The 15,698-nt window shown below is 37.7% G+C and overlaps 1 long non-coding RNA gene across 2 annotated transcripts in view; it reads right to left on the bottom strand.

Annotated features, from left to right (window-relative positions):
- Positions 1-15,698, bottom strand: part of LOC105947287 — a 90,793-nt gene that overhangs the window by 51,611 nt on the left and 23,484 nt on the right. Inside the window, exon 2 of one of the 2 annotated variants that reach the window (XR_004222401.1) lies at positions 8,228-8,378. The exons of the other annotated variant lie outside the window; for it this stretch is intronic. This is a non-coding gene — a long non-coding RNA (uncharacterized LOC105947287). The remainder of the gene's footprint in view (positions 1-8,227; positions 8,379-15,698) is intronic. 2 annotated transcript variants of the gene reach the window in all.

The raw sequence follows: 15,698 nt of genomic DNA, 5'->3' as shown, positions 1-15,698 counted from the left end.
TGATAAATATGCCCCTAATGTTTGAATTTGCAAGTGAATTACAGCAACATTTCCTTAACTAATATAAATTATGTCTCTGTTCTCAAGAAATCAATATGAATTCTAAGAAATCTACTCACCTGAAAAGGATTTTATTTATACTCTATTATTCATTGTATTTTATTTGAAGAATATCTATAAAATGTATCTGGATACAGTTCATTTTCATTTATTTTTAATTATATATAACTAATCACAATGATGAGTTCAAGAGGACAGTGATTTTTTTATTGGGGGTTTGTCATTCTCAGAGAATCTTTCAACATTTTCAGAACCAATAGCCTTCTACACTTTGTCATGGGCGATTAAAAACAAAAAATGTCCAACTGAATTAACCACCTTCCATATTAAATTAAATTTATTATTATAAATTGTATGTGGATATGCTAATGAGTAATAATGTATTAAAATAAAATAAATTATGTAAAGTTAGAATCGTTACTGCTTGGGGAAAAACTTAACCAGCATAGTTCTGGCCAAATGGGGAGTCTCTCTCTCTCTATATTATATATATATTATATGTAGCCCACTTTTGCAGATTTTGTGGCACTACCTGCTGATTACTCTGGTTTGGCGCTACAGGAGTCCTGAGCCCCCGCTTACTATAGGGGTTTACAGGGATTTCTCCCCTTAAAGGCATGCCTCCACCCAGGGATGATCTTGTGGAACTGCAATCCACCCCCTGGGAAACGAATAGGATTCTGTACCCCTCTTGGGACCCACTTACTCCTGGCTGATATACCCCCCTGGGGTTTATTCCTTACCAGCTTGGTAGTGGTCCTCTGGGCTGGATAGATATTCAGACACAGTGTTATATGTGAAATAGATGCAACGGTTTATTAGAGCAGAGACCTCTCCAGCAGTGGCATATACAATTCAGTCACAGCAGGGCATTTACTCCTTACATCTCATTGAGACCCTTTTCCTGTTGGGTAACTTACGGTACTCACACCACGTGCTCCCCTCTAGGTGATCTCCCCGGTACTCGCGCCCAGAGGCACCCCCTCTTGGAGTCCTCCCCGGTACTCACGCTAGGCAGCCTCACCACAGGGATCCACACCGGTACTCTCGCCTAAGCACCATCAGATCCGGACTCCTGGACTAGAGGTGACCTGGTCCACCTACCTAGCCACTTGTGGCTCTGCACTCCACCAGATGTAATGCTGGGGGGTCTTAACCCCACTACCACTCCTGGAGGGTCAATATCCGCCCATTCTAAACTCTGGTGTCCTACATGTCACTCCTGGAGCAACCTATTACAGAACTTCTATCTATAAACTGTGCCAGGGGTGCCCACTACCTGAGCAGTCCCTGGACTAAAATGTCTGACTACAGCACATGGCTGCATCCCCTTATATGGGCCTATGCACCACCCTGTGGCCATAACCCGAACTGCAGGGATACTCCCTGTTAACTATTTAGAACCCAGTCATCCCAGTGTCCCTGTTAACTAGCACCACCCTGTGGCCTATCCTAGGGGTGTCTGTCCTAAGGGCCCATTTTTGGTAAACTCCTACATATATATATATATATATATATATATATATATATATACACTGCAGAAAAGATACTCCGCCCTCACAGGACTTATGAAAAATAAAGAAATAATTTATTGGTCAAACAACTAACGTTTCGGCTGGCGCAGCAGCCTTTCTCAAAGTGATACGTGAGTGCCTGATCCATTTGGACTTATATATATATAGATAGATAGATAGATAGATAGATAGATAGATAGATAGATAGATAGATAGGATAGAGAGAGAGAGAGAACATGGAGAGGAGCACACCCTATACAAGTCTCTTGGTGCAGGTCAAAAACAAAAATATAATAGAAAGAGTGCTGCACACACCAGGAATTTTCTCAATAAAAACTCTTTTTCTTTTGTATTAAGTCCCTGTGTGTGCAGCACTCTTTCTATTATATATATAATAGAAATATATTCTTATATGTGTGTATATATATATACATACATACATATATATATATATATATATATATACAGTGGAGGAAATAATTATTTGACCCCTCACTGATTTTGTAAGTTTGTCCAATGACAAAGAAATGAAAAGTCTCAGAACAGTATCATTTCGATGGTAGGTTTATTTTAACAGTGGCAGATAGCACATCAAAAGGAAAATCGAAAAAATAACTTTAAATAAAAGATAGCAACTGATTTGCATTTCATTGAGTGAAATAAGTTTTTGAACCCCTACCAACCATTAAGAGTTCTGGCTCCCACAGAGTGGTTAGACACTTCTACTCAATTAGTCAACCTCATTAAGGACACCTGTCTTAACTAGTCACCTGTATAAAAGACACCTGTCCACAGAATCAATCAATCAAGCAGACTCCAAACTCTCCAACATGGGAAAGACCAAAGAGCTGTCCAAGGATGTCAGAGACAAAATTGTAGACCTGCACAAGGCTGGAATGGGCTACAAAACCATTAGCAAGAAGCTGGGAGAGAAGGTGACAACTGTTGGTGCGATTGTTCGAAAATGGAAGGAGCACAAAATGACCATCAATCGACCTCGCTCTGGGGCTCCACGCAAGATCTCACCTCGTGGGGTGTCAATGATTCTGAGAAAGGTGAAAAAGCATCCTAGAACTACACGGGAGGAGTTAGTTAATGACCTCAAATTAGCAGGGACCACAGTCACCAAGAAAACCATTGGAAACACATTACACCGCAATGGATTAAAATCCTGCAGGGCTCGCAAGGTCCCCCTGCTCAAGAAGGCACATGTGCAGGCCCGTCTGAAGTTTGCCAATGAACACCTGAATGATTCTGTGAGTGACTGGGAGAAGGTGCTGTGGTCTGATGAGACCAAAATAGAGCTCTTTGGCATTAACTCAACTCGCTGTGTTTGGTGGAAGAAAAATGCTGCCTATGACCCCCAAAACACCGTCCCCACCGTCAAGCATGGGGGTGGAAACATTTTGCTTTGGGGGTGTTTTTCTGCTAAGGGCACAGGACAACTTATTCGCATTAACGGGAAAATGGACGGAGCCATGTATCGTGAAATCCTGAACGACAACAAATGGGTCGTGGATGGGTGTTCCAGCACGACAATGACCCAAAACATACAGCAAAGGCAACAAAGGAGTGGCTCAAGAAGAAGCACATTAAGGTCATGGAGTGGCCTAGTCAGTCTCCGGACCTTAATCCAATAGAAAACCTATGGAGGGAGCTCAAGCTCAGAGTTGCACAGAGACAGCCTCGAAACCTTAGGGATTTAGAGATGATCTGCAAAGAGGAGTGGACCAACATTCCTCCTAAAATGTGCGCAAACTTGGTCATCAATTACAAGAAACGTTTGACCTCTGTGCTTGCAAACAAGGGTTTTTCCACTAAGTATTAAGTCTTTTTTTGTTAGAGGGTTCAAAAACTTATTTCACTCAATGAAATGCAAATCAGTTGCTATCTTTTATTTAAAGTTATTTTTTCGATTTTCCTTTTGATGTGCTATCTGCCACTGTTAAAATAAACCTACCATTGAAATGATACTGTTCTGAGACTTTTCATTTCTTTGTCATTGGACAAACTTACAAAATCAGTGAGGGGTCAAATAATTATTTCCTCCACTGTATATATATTTATTTGCAAGTGCATACTTTCTTTTTATTCATTTACTTTTTCTCTTATAAGTCTAAAAGACATTTCTCACTCTTTACTATTCCTTACTGAAAAATGTTCAAAAACTGTGGGTAGCTTAAAACAACCATATACTCATCCATATACTGAAAAGTATGGCCGGCAAAAAAAAAAAAAATACTTAATAGTATATGCTCTGTGGTTGAGTTTATTCATAGTTATGCCTTTTAGTGATGTGAAGGTCAGGATAAACTTAACCAACACCCAACCCTAAGCTGCAAAACCCTAATTTGCACCCAAGTCTAACCCACAAAACCTTAATCCGCACCGACCCTAACCTGTAAAATATTGCCATTGTAGGACCCACACTCAACCCATACTCATATCTTTCCACTCTGCACGCTACATCTGTGGGTGCCTTAGGTTTCAAGACAGGAAAACTTCAGGAGCAGAAGAGTGCACTTCCCCAGTCTGGCTCACACCCATACAGAACCTGCAGTGGTTATCCGAATTTCAACCATAACCCGTCTGGTAAATCTGCAGGTTGCGGGTCAACCCATACATCACTAAAGCATTGTAAAACTAAATGCTCTGGTATGGAAATCATGTAATAATCATAAATGATGAAAGTTTGCTATTATTAATATTACATTGTTTTAATATGATGTTAATAATTGTAGAGATCCACAATATAGTCTCTTTTATGATTCTGAGAAACTGTTAAAGAAGTGAGACTTATAAAAAAAAGAACTATATTAATACCAATTGGAATCTGAGCTGCCTTACTGTTGTTGCACAGATACCATCAATAAGAAAAGTATGCTTTCCAGCATGGAGAAATGATTACTGTACCAACAGAAATGGTCATTTTCAAAATGTACTTGCTTTAAAAGTCATATAAAACAAGATAAATAGATCATAAAAACTGTGGGTCTGCCTTTTTCCTATAAAAGTGTATTTCCATTACATGCTGTTTCATTACATTCGGCACAGCATATTTACTCCACATTATAATTTTACTCCCTGCTTTTTCCACGTGCTTAGATACATCAAAATACTTTGCTCTGTTTTGTGCCTTGTAAGAAAGGTATAATAGGCAGAGGTACTCTTAAAATAAATACTTTAATAATGCATGCATATTAAACACGTGTTTCTTTTCTAGTTCCACTTTATTATATTTATACACTAGGCTTTAAGCATATCCTGTTGAGAGCTTTCCTGTTCATTCCCAGAAGAGTATGTTATGCAGAATTACAGCAGGTGTTTACTTTAAAACAGGGGATAATTATTTTTATCCTTCATGTCTATAGCACCAACATGTTATTTACTGCTTTCTAAAGACTGCTTTCTAAGAAAATTATTACTCCTATCCCTGTCCCAGTGGAGCTCATGAAGTAACATGGGCAAAAATATCTTCCAGTTTGGTACCAGAGTACCCAGGCAGAAGTTACATAATTAGGCGAGAAGAATTCCACACTGAGGTCTGTCTTGGTTTATGACAGTTCTCCAAAGGTAGCAATGTGCATAATGTATATCCGTATATATGCTTTATATTATAGACATTTCTTTAAAAGATATATTCCTCAGACTTTAGAAAAAATATGAATATGTTAAAGGAGCCACAAGTAGAAAGTAAGAAGAAAGTAGAAGTCACATGCAGAAACTCTATCATGAAGTGTGGAGTTGCAGGTTACAATTAAAATATCCCTGAGTGTGGTATCTTTTTCACTTCATTGGTATATTGTTTAGGTTCTGAGATGTTAAAGTTACAGCTTTGATCGGGGGCAATGAAATCCCCAGATCTAATGCTATGGAGGAACATTGGCATATGCACTTTTTAACAGCAGAAAGCTCACATTCAACAGGTGCTAATGTTTCTACTATCTAGCTTATAATATTAAACTACACCTAAACTAAGGTAAAGATTTGTACAAGTAAGGAGACTGGTACTGAAATGTAAATGCAGAGATAATACAGCAGTTATATTTTAATAATACACTGCTCAAAAGATTTTGCCGTGCCCAAGGGATTGCCACATAGATCAGGTTCACGTTTAATCAAGTACAACTGGAAAACAAATTAAAGCATGCATCAGTCTCTGCTACAGAAACACTCACAAAATCACATGACTGAGTTTTATTTTTGGGTACTTATGGGTAATCAGGACTGCTGGCATGTGTTGGTTTGATAGCACTGCCAAAATAATGCTGAAACTAAAAAAGGATTTGACATATGTGATTTTACCATTATTCACATTTATTAGATATGTAGGATGGGGCTACCTGTTATTAATGCTAGTAACACCTCGCTCATTGCCCATGAAGAATAGTATAATCTATATTATATTATATTCAGCACCAAATATGGTAAGCAGCAGAGCAGCATAGAACTTGTTATTGGACACTGCCATACAATGTTTTACCTTCCAGTCTCCAACACTGGGTATGGCACAAAAAACAATATTTTCCATTACAATTTTACAATAAAAAATATGTCACTTCAATGAAAAGGGTAATTTACATTAAGAAGCACAAATTTTAGGGGAAAGTTTTGTTAGTGTTCCAATTCAAGGGTCTACAGCCATTTTTAAGCTTAAACTCAACTCAAACACAAATGTAATAATTTGGCATAACAAAGCAGATGAGTTTATATAGAAGTCAACAGGAGTATTTTCTATACAAAATATAAGCAGTAGTGATGGGCGAAATAATTCGCCAGGCATGGATTCACGCCGAATTTCCACGTTTCACCATTGGCAGATTGTTTGGCGAAACAATAAATTGACGCGGGCGTAAAAAAAATGATGGCTGTCAAAAAATTTTAAAAAATGACTCACATGACAAGGATTTTCAAAAGATTTACAAATTTAACAGCAAAGCGAAACAGGACAGATTTGCTCGACACTAGTAAGCAGTTTTTTTTTTCAGTTTGACTTTTCTGATCTCTTTTAAGGTTGGTACACATTGCTGTGTTTGAGTTTGTTTCATGTTTTAATAGATCAAGTTCTTGAGATTCGAGTTAAATAAATAAGCATACATGCAAGTTTAATGAGTGAGTTTTCGCAAATTCAATAAAAAAAAATTATATTATATATTATAATTTTTAAACTATATTATAAATGTAATAGATGAAAAAGTCACTCCACAAACAAAACCCTACTCCCAAAACATATTCAAAATAATATAATGTATAGGTTAACCTACTGGTCCTCTTAAAGGACATGTAAAGCCTACATTTGCCTACAATGAATATCAGTTGGGAACGTCTCCCCCACCCAAATGGCATTATTTGTACTGCATATATCCCCTCCATTTGCCAGCACCATCACATTTTCCTAAAGCAAATAGCAGCTTTCACTCGGTGGCCATTTTTCCTCTGATACATTTAAATCTGCAAACAGCATATACACATAGACCCTTATTCAGCATACATTTCATCAAAAATACAGGCTCACACAGGCACAACTGTCTGATAAAAGTTTTGCTTTGTTTGAGATGAGCTCAGGAGAGAAGGTTAGGAGAAAAAATTGAAGCAGACAGCTAGAGCATCTATGGAAAGCAGCAATGCCATCTCTTCACTGGCTGCTTGACTGGAGGGCGGGTTTAGTAAACTGATTAGAACAACTGAGCATGCCCACAAAACAGAAGTCAAAGCAAATTCCCGAGTCGGGGGGAAGTGGGTTACAGGATGAGAAGGAAATCTAAGTGATTAAGGGGGGGATGCTGCAGCCTTACTATTAACCTCTGGACAACCAGAGTGGCAGGTATTAAAAGATTGTGGGGGGTTTACATGGGGTTTACATGTCCTTTAAACCTTTCACAAAAGGGACCAAAATAGCAATCTTCAAAATAAATAATGGGTTATTTGGAATGTCTGTCCAAAAAAATCTGACTCCTTTGTATATATGTATGTATTTATTAATATAGCACTACTTATACATGCAGCACTGTACAGCAGAGCACTACATTAATAGAACAAACAGGGGTAATACAATAAAAGAAATAAAGATAAACATACTTCTGAGAGGGGGATAGTGAAGAGTAAGGTGATATGTCAGCAACAGTACCGAATTTTTAATTAATTGTATTTCAGAAGTTTTCATATGATGCTCAGCTTCTAAATCTATAAAGGGAACTGTAACTTAAAGATGGTATGTACAGACTCCCTCGGGAGTATAAATTACAGAATATAATAGACCAATGATAAGTAAGCGTATAAATATGCTATCCAAACAGATGTTGGCTTATGGGTTTACAATGTTAAGGATATAATTATCTATAAACAGATGTCTGCAAATGTTGGAGTACTAGCCTTAAAAACATAATAATGAACAGGGTTTTATAAGCAGGTTGTTGCTAAATCTGCTTCTTCCAGGATGTCTGCAGAAAGTGAAACCAGCAGGCTATGACCAGAAGGGTAGAATTATGCTAAACACACATACTTGAATTAAATACTGTAATTACAATACAATAAAAGTCAATAATTATACATTCTACATAACCTATTTATGTAATACGAATAAAACATTTATACATGAATATATTATCAGATCAATGTGAAACGGTTAAAAAAATAGAGCCACATTTACTCACCAGGTATAATGTACAAAGGTGCCGTTTTCAAATAGAATTGGTCATGTTTTTTTCCCACAATGCAGCACCTTGTACATCATAGTGTGCACATGTAGACTTGCATCTGCTGCAGTTGTGCTCAGTGAACAAGTTAATGAACAGCCATGAGTCCCTACAGTGTGGCAATATAGAGAGAAAATCATTATAGCGTTCCAGTTGGTCCAATTTTGCGCCAGTTTCACAAAAAATCCGCTAATAGCGAAATGCCCATGGTTTAATATTCATTTTTTCTGCTTTATTTATAGCCCAGTTTGTTGTTTCCTTTTTATTCTGACCATTTCTTACTGGAAGTCTCTATTCCTTGCCTTTCACTGGGATGGAGACAAATATAATTATAACTGTGTTTAACAAATGAAATTCTCTGTGGGACTGAGCAGCTTACAAGAATGATTTGAAACCCCCTTCAGAAAATGATCCCTTTCGAATAGAGTTAGACATCTCTGTTGTATTTATTCCATTATTCCTGTATGGCTTCTGGTTTAAGACAATAAATAATTATGGAGCTGATGTATATAATGATTCAATATAACCTCTGTGATCTTGCCCTCCTGACTGGCATAGTTAGGATAACTGTCCAACATGGCTTTTAGATACAGTTTATGCATTGTACCCTGAGAGTGACAATGGGATTCATTTATAAACACTGGGCAATTTTGCACCTGGGTGTCACGGTCGGCACCCTAAACCAGAACAGATGCCAAGTTCCCTTGTCTCGGCTCGGCTTCACCAGTAATGTGACCGCCTTTGGCTTCGGGAGGAGCCCTCAGCTACTCAGATGCCACCTGGACTTAACGAGGGGGACAAGGCAGGAGTTCTGGCAAGCAAAGGGGCACGACTGTAGATAAAGTCAGTTAGGCCGAAGACCACGGTACAAAATAGGGTTAAACAAGGTCGTCGTCAGGCAGGCTAGGTCGGGGCGGGCAGTAATCGAGGATAGTCAGACAGGCAAGGGTCAAACCGGATAATCAATACAGCAGGATGAGACGAAATCGTAGTTGAAGTACAAGCCGAGGTCAGATATGGATAATCAGAATAGTCAGGAGCAAGCCGGGTCAAAAACACAGGAAGGCAACAAGCAGGATACAGGAACGAAATACACAAGGCTCAAAAAGGCACCAGGAATGAATTCCTATCACGGGCAATCAATCTAATACAAATGGCCCTTTAAATATTTTGAATTTCGCGCCTTTGCGCGCTGACGTCATGACGTCAGCGCGCATGCGCCTTTAAGACGCGGAAGTGCGCGCGCGCGCACCTAGGAAGGAGCCGGCACAGGGAGCAGACGGCGCGGCGGGCGTCCCCGCCGATGGCAGCGCGGCGGGCATCCCCGCCGTGCCGGTAAGGCCCCTCTCCTTACACTGGGCTATAACCCATAGCAACCAATAATATTCTTGCTTTTGTTGTTCTACCTGCAGCTAATCAACTGACTGGTTGCCATGGGTTGCTTCCCAGGTGCAAATTTGCCCAGTGTGTTTAAATGAGCCTCAATATCTGCATGTTGGCTGTACCCACATTTGGCTAAAATCAACCACATTCTTGATAATGGTAAACAAACACAACAAATTAACTCTGAGGAACATGTTGGCTAATGAAAGCATGGCCCGATGTCAAAAAGAATTGTAGGAATAAGCTATTTTGTTACAGTAATTATAGTAATTTTTGGAAAAAGAAAACACCCCATGTGCATGTTTTCTTGAATGTCTGGTCATTGGTCTGAGTGAAATAGACAGTTAGGCCTAATCTGTAGCTTGCCAGATTGTCTGTGCACGAGGGGCTGGATATGCAGGTTTTAAGAACATACCACATATGTAATAAAAGATGCAAAGCTTGCTCAGGTCACCAACAGATGACAGAACCAGTAGAAGCAACTTTTATGACGTTACCCAAATATGTCATAGGCAGACATAGCTACAGAAGCACTAGCATCATTAAATACACCCATTTTATTTCCCCGTAATATATGATTCTTTGTCCTTAGGTTATAATTAAAAACTCTAAAGCTGTATGTTGTATCTTTCACCTATGATTATTATAGTAAACAGTGGAAATGAGCTCAGATTTATTTTCTAAAGATGACAATCCTAACAATAATAAGGTGTAGAATTGTATATAAGGAATTAAACAGTAAAGGTATGGGATCCCTTATCCAGAAACCCGTTATCAAGAAAGCTCCGAATTACGGAAAGCCTGTCTCCCATAGACTCCATTTTAATCAAATAATTCAGAATTTTAAAACGGATTTCCTTTTTCTCTGTACTAATAAAACAATACCTTGTAACTGATCCCAAATAAGATATAAATAATCCTTATTGGATGCAAAACAATCCTATTAGGTTTAATTAATGCTTTATTGATTTTTTAGTAGACTTAAGGTATGGAGATCCAAATTATGGAAAGACCCCTTATCCAGAATACCATTGGTCCCCAGCATTCTGAATAACGGATCCTATACCTGTATAGAAATGTTTTTTGGTAGGTAAAACCTATCCTGATTGGAGTTGTTTTTTAATCATATTTTCTTGACCATCCATGTGCAGTCAGTATATTTTCCAAATATACAAGAGCACAGTTTGCCGACAGTCAAAGGCCAAACTGACACTATAACAGCTGCTGTATCACTTGCACATTTCCCAAGAGGGTTTTTGGCAACTTGAGAGTTTTTCTGTTATTTCAACCATTAATGATTCCCTGATCCATCTTTTTTTTTTATTAGTTTATACTTTTCTCCTGTTTAGCTTTTATTTTTTTTTTAACAAAGCTTCCGCCACCCGTCATCTCTTCTCAGTACAAATTAAAATCAACACACTGCAGTCAAGAAAAACAACTCAGCTGTTTTGTTTTGTTACTTAATAATTAACAACTGCTAGTACATGTTAACCAGCCACTGTAAATTATGCACATGATTTGAATAGAAAGCCAGGGGTAGGAGATATTGAATGGGCAATCACACTATGAAGAATATGATTAAATATTTAGAAGTTGAAACTAAAAGAATGAAATAGAATTATTGTTGACAATTTACACTTTCAAAACTGTCAGCAAGTATGCATACAGTGGATTAATAAAAGCAATCTTTCTCTGTACGTGTTTACTCATCAATTATCACAGAGTGAGGGCTTCTAATGAGATGATTTTCAAAGACATACCAGTATAGTAAATAGCAGACTATTTTGTCAATTCATTACCGTAATAATGAATGAACTATTAGAGTCATTCAATTTATGGCACAACATGCTTGCTATTTGGTGGCAAGTTACTTAATATTATTTCTCGGGTTGTATAGACAAAGTGTATAAACGAAGCAGTGCATTTTGTTCAGGTCAAGCTGTGAACATGAACAGACTTAAAGAGTTCATGATATCCCATAAAGCCTCAATTCCAACAGCCAAAAAAATTACACATTAACCTGGTTTTCTGTATTTGTAAAACTGTTTGCTACAGATGCTACTACATTAATGGCTTACACATTACAATTACACATTGGGCAAAAGGCACATGTTCATATAGCAGATAATGGATAAGTCTGTAATATACACTGGTTTTAGTCCTTACACAGAAAGACTGAATACCATTCATGGCTCTAATTAATGAAACTATTAAATGAAAAAACTTTTTATGTAAAGTAGGACATTTGCTGCCTAGAAATAGTTTGCATTTAAGAGAGATTCTGAAATGTACCCTCTCTGCAATTCCAGACTGGCCCTTTTCCTATCAACACAAAACTTATCCAGAAGTTTCGGGTGATGGCTCATGAGATTTTTCACCCATGGGAAATCTGTCTTACCGCAGGTGAAACATCTTCAGGCAGCCCAGCAACCACCTGTAATGATAACTGGTGGTCTAGTAGGGCGGAGAGGAAGCCCGGAGCCCTCATTCCTTGCGTTGCTCACCCATGGGCCTTCTTCCAGTTCCTGTCTTTTTATTCGGCATGCAGTGTATGGAGTCGTTGCACTGGCACGACATTCAAATATGTAAAGGGGGTGTGCCATGGCACCTCACCTTAGTTTGTATTTAAAGTACTGGTGACACTCTTCCTTGTGCACAATTTTGTGACTAGGAGCCCATGGAATTTGCCATTTTCTTCCCTCCCTTATCTTATTTGTTGTTTTATATTTTACATTGTTTCCTTATGGTACCGTTATAATTTCTTGTATGCTTTATATGTTCTGTTTTGGTGAGTTTAGCTGTGGAACCTGTAGCCTATGGCTTTGGCCTCTCCTTTGCTGCAGGAGACTCCTGGTTATCATTTTTCCATGTGTGCCTGCTGACAGCAGAACTTGGCATAATGTGTTTGGTTTGTATAATGCATAAAATAAATAAAACTGTGGCCAATAAATTTCTCAATACAACAGACTTGTGTGTCTTTTTAATATGCCTAGTATGACTGTATTGGCTGCATCTTAGTCATTCATCAGATTTGGTCCTTGTCAGCCATAAAAATGCCTTTCCTTTACTTACATTTAAATCACGACATGTAAAACACTTTAGATCCAGTGCTGAAAAATACCTTCTTCTGCATTTTCAGCAATAATGCCAGAATAAAAAGGCAAACAACCTGTCATGAACGTTTTGCCCATAAGAATAATCCAGTAAAGTACAAGTAAACTATTATTCCACCCTTCTACAATAATAGACTTCTCCTTCCTCAGTGTGTCTCTCAGCCAACATCTAACTCTCCTACCTTGTATATTGCCTTTGTCGCTTCTACCTTCAACAAACCCATCATCCTTGACTCAAAAGACTTGTTTACAGGAAATGGTAATACTCCCCACTATACTATACATATCTACTAGCAACATCAGTTCCTTTTTTAAAGCTGGGCCTTAAATGTATTGGTCTATCTGAGAAAACCCCTTAAAAAAAATATTTGATAAAATTTGGCAAAGCCCAAAAAGTACTAAATGCTTTTCACTGCAGATTAATTAATGAATTAATTAAGAGGAATTTATATAACCTAAAAAAGGAATCTTGTGTTTGTGAAATTCACACTTTTACAGCTTGGCATAAAGGTTATTCTTCTTTAGATGCTGTAGAATAAATTACACTTGAGATGCATGCTCATGCAGAGAGGAGAAAAACACCAGAATGTCATCCATGCCATGGAAGGTGTCTTTGATGAAATCCTGAAAAACCGCTGAGGTGTTTCATAAGTCAAATGGCATGACAAGGTAATCATAATGACCATCTCTGGTATTAAATGCAGTTTTCACTCATCACCTTGGCCCCTTGTAGGTCTAGTTTGAAAAAAGTTCTGGCTTCTTTCAGTCTGTCAAACAATTCAGGGAAGAACAATTAAGAGGAGAAGAGCATAACTGTTTTTGGTAATTTTCTTAAGACCACAATAATCAATGCAAAGTCAAAGGCTGCCATCCCTCTTTTGAACAAGATAAAAAACAGATCCAGAAGGGAAAAGAGAGTTTCTTATAAACCCCTTTGGCAAGATTTTCTCTTTTCTGTACTCTTTTATAACTGGAGTCTCTCTAACAGCCAAAGGAAACCGCTAGCGCAAGAACAGGAGAGACAATTGGAGTGACAGGATGAACCCAAAGTGGTGAGTTGTTCAGTGGCCCAATCAATAGCTGGATCTACCTCAATCAAAAGCCCTAGGATAATCAGATTGGCAGGATGTTTGATGACAAGGAAGGTAATTTTCTCAGAGTAAAGACAAACAACTTGTAGTCAAAAAGGAACAGTGGTATTAGTCAAAAGTCCTAGGCTGACAGGTCTGCCATCAACTGCTTGGAAAGACAGAGGAATAGAAGCGAAGCCACATTATTCAGCAAAGGCAAAGTCAATTAAATTACCAGCTGTGCCAGAATCCATGAGTGCTCGTCAAGAAAATGACTTAGATGCAAACAACAGGAATGCTGGTATGAAGATTCTGGAAGGTAAATTTATCTGGGAGTACAAATCCTTAACCTAGGGGAGACTGCCCACTCAGACCTAGGCAGGAGCGTTTCACTGTTGCTTATCTTCAATTGTATAATAGTATATTGTGGGTTTATATATTTTTGCTGCATACTCTACTGCATATAATAGTGATTTTCCTCTAGAGTGTAAGCTCTTGTGAGCAGGGCCCTCTGATCCTATTGTTACTCTTTTGTTAGACATTTTAAGCTGACTGTTTTTATTGTGAAGTGCTGCGTAATTTGCTTTCTCTATATAAATACATGATGATGATTTAAACTGTGTTATTTTAAACTGTTTTACTGTTCTATAATACTGTATACTGTTGCCTTAATATTGTCATTTATAGTCTGATCCCTGCTGTTTGTTTAATAACTTAGTAAAATTCTTTAAACAAGATCCCTTTTATTATTATTGTGGTCAGGCTGGGAAAGGCATGGGGTGTCACAGAGTATGCTGGAGTTACCCTTACTTCTGTAGTAGTCTTAACACCTTATGGTGGGCTACATACAATTTAGCATTATAACAATATTAAAATTTCACTTTTGCTGCTGTATTTTTGCAGTCTGTTGCAATTTTGTATTGGATTTCCTGATTGAAATTACTTCATTTTATACAGACAAAAGATATTTTGCTCAGCTCACTCTGGCTTATTAAGTTGTGGTCCAGTAGATATGTCATTAATTTAAGAAAGCTGGAATATTGTTTCCTCTTGCAGTTAGTTCTGCCAAAGAGCCTCTGAAACTTACAAAGAGAATAGACTGATTATTTTCCCCCATTGGCTGCACCTGTTTCTATGCACACTGTAGAAGTCACTTTAAAATAGTAATTTGTTTACAACATAGCTGCAGTAAGTAAAGATCAAATGACTGAGAAGAAACCATGTACTGTGCAGTTGTGACTAATGGCTTGTGCACTGACTGATGACTGACAGTACCTGGTGCACTTGTGATAAATGATAAACATACTGTACCACATAATTGGTAAAACAATGCTCTGCAAAATGTTGTTACCCAGTAAATGGACTTTGAATCAAATACATTGTTGTACTACAAATAAACATATAAAACAAATCCATTTTTTTAATGCTGTATAAAATATGAAATAAAAACAGCACTTGATTCATTCAACTGAAAAAAGTCATAAAATAAAACTATAACTTGTGGTTTTGTTTGTTATCCAAACATGTAGGAGAAAATAAATAAATAGTACCAAATTAATAAAAAATAAGTGTCAAGATAGGTACAGCTAAGCATATAAGCATTGATGCGTGACAAAATATAGAAAACATTATTATACAGCTATCGGACCCCTTATCCAGAAATTCCGAATTACAGAAAAGCCATCTGCCATAGACTCCATTGTACTCAAATAATTCACATTTTTAAAAATGATTTCCTTTTTCTCTGTAATAATAAAACAGTACCTTGTACTTGATCCCAGCTAAGATATAATGAATCTTTATTGGAGGCAAAACGATCCTATTGGGTTTAATTACTGTTTAGATATTTCTTTTTAGTAGACT

This window comes from Xenopus tropicalis, chromosome 4 (assembly GCF_000004195.4).
Source record: "Xenopus tropicalis strain Nigerian chromosome 4, UCB_Xtro_10.0, whole genome shotgun sequence".
Lineage (NCBI taxonomy): Eukaryota > Metazoa > Chordata > Amphibia > Anura > Pipidae > Xenopus > Xenopus tropicalis.
The sequence above is the reverse complement of the archived record's forward strand: the minus strand, read 5'-3'. Positions and strand labels throughout refer to the sequence as shown.